At 32.1% G+C, this 1,956-nt stretch overlaps 1 long non-coding RNA gene across 1 annotated transcript; it reads right to left on the bottom strand.

Moving 5' to 3' along the window:
* Positions 1-18: 18 nt before the first annotated feature.
* On the bottom strand, positions 19-1,937 carry LOC109587907 (uncharacterized). The gene is made up of 3 exons (XR_002187866.1): positions 1,871-1,937; positions 887-967; positions 19-171 (listed from the first exon to the last, which is right to left on the bottom strand). It is a non-coding gene; the product is annotated as an uncharacterized LOC109587907 (long non-coding RNA).
* Between the last annotated feature and the right edge of the window lie 19 nt (positions 1,938-1,956).

The following is a 1,956-nucleotide window of genomic DNA, read 5'->3' as shown; positions in this document are numbered from 1 at the left end:
CATGTGTATGATGAAACTAGAGAACATTGATAAAACAATACTTACATCAACATTAGACATTTCAGGATGATCCTCACCAAGTGTTAACATTATTAGATACATAACTCTATACAGTAATCTCAACGCCACAACATTCCTCTCAGCCCCACAGCAATACTAAGCCAAATGGAACTATATAAAGAAAAAAATCAGTGGTGGGCTTAGTCGTTGAAATTATCATGATCATGGTTTCCTGCAGAATTTTGACATAATGCTCTCAGTGAATTTTTAAAGTTGTTCCAAATGTTGATAAAATATTTCAGAATGTATTTTCCCAAAATTTAATCAAACATTGCAAAGGTAAAACTTTTATTAAACTTTGTGATACATATAGAAGTTCTAATACTGTGAAAAAATTTTAAGCAGACTCTAGTCAAAATTTGGATTTTTATAAATTTTAAAACTTGCTTTAAAATTGGATCAAAGACATGGTACATGGTATTTGGCCAGAATTTGCCAAAAACAACTTAGGAGAAAATTCTGTGTTTATAATTTTCTCATAACATGTCCATATGTTGTACAGAAAGTTAAAGCTCATTCTGATCAAAGTCAGATTTTCATTAATTTTTAAATTTTGCTAAAAAAGGGGCCAATACCAAAGAATTTGGTTTTTGACCAAATTTTGCCAAAAATTGCTCAAGAGACATGTTTCTGATACATATACATGTCCTAATGATGTTCCAAAGTTTGAGCTCATTCTAATCAAATTTGGATTTTTTATGAATTTCAAAGGCTTGTCAGCTCATAAAGCATGCCTTTTAGCTCATTTAGCATGCTTTGTGGGGAACTAATAGTGCGATAAATTTATAATAAATATTGTGTGTGTGGCCCGTTATTAATAACTAACATAGGCTGATATAGAGCTGCAGTGGTCCACTCCTAGCAGTCTCTCATACATAATGACAGTTTTGTGCTGAAATGATATTGCCTGAAGATGAAAAAAAAAGAGAGAGATTAAATGTAGCAAGTCAATTTAAAATTAAATTTCAATTGAGTAAATAATTAATTGCTACCTTGTAAAGAAATTAAAATATTAATAAAGTTTTAAAGCGTTTTGAACTAAAGTCTGTTGAGTTTCATTTGACTTAGTGATTTTTAACGACCTGGGGGTGTAGTCCCCTTGTCGTTTCTACATGTATAATTGATTTCACCCACATGTGATGCTTGCATATTTGTATGTCCACACTTACATTTCTTTTATACATGTTGTATTGGAGAAATAAGAAAATTCATAAGCCTTAGCAAACACCCTCCCACGCTCCTTTAAGTAGTCAGAGCAAACAAAATGGTGGCTTACACATAGGACAAAGTTATAAGTTTTTATGCAAAAGAACATATGTACAGTCTCAAGACCTTTCTTGAAGGATTAGAAGGTAGAGAAAACCTCTTTAAGTTTTAATAAGAACCCAGCTGTACATGCAAGGTGGTGAAATCAATTATAGTAATACTTTTACACTGTTACGCTTGTTTATAATAACTTTTGGTAATCCAGGAATTTAGAAATTTTGTTTGTGCCATTAGAATTGCTAGGTCCTTCCAGTCCTTAGAAAAGAACAGATCAAAATGACAAGGCCTTAGCCTATTTTGGATGTCCCTCTATAAACTCAATGACATACCTTGACCAAAATGACGCAGCTAGAACAGCCAAATCAAATTCAGCTTTTATTATTAATTGATAACAACCAGGGATCAGGTGAAAGTGAGTAAACTTTAGAACATGCATAACATTTTAACTCGGTATCAGTCATTTAAACTAAACTACATGTACAACCAGTTGATACATTAACATGTACATGGCATGCACATACATGTAGTTACATGCACCACTTACTAGTTTACTGTCTCCTAGAGCATGATGAATTCATGCAATAACTCTATATATAATAATACAATGGAATATATAAGTACTTAAATGAC

The sequence above is a fragment of the Amphimedon queenslandica genome, unplaced genomic scaffold (assembly GCF_000090795.2).
Source record: "Amphimedon queenslandica unplaced genomic scaffold, v1.1 AMPQUscaffold_12395, whole genome shotgun sequence".
In the NCBI taxonomy this organism is placed as follows: domain Eukaryota; kingdom Metazoa; phylum Porifera; class Demospongiae; order Haplosclerida; family Niphatidae; genus Amphimedon; species Amphimedon queenslandica.
Note: the sequence above shows the minus strand (reverse complement) of the source record. Positions and strands in the feature narration are given on the sequence as shown.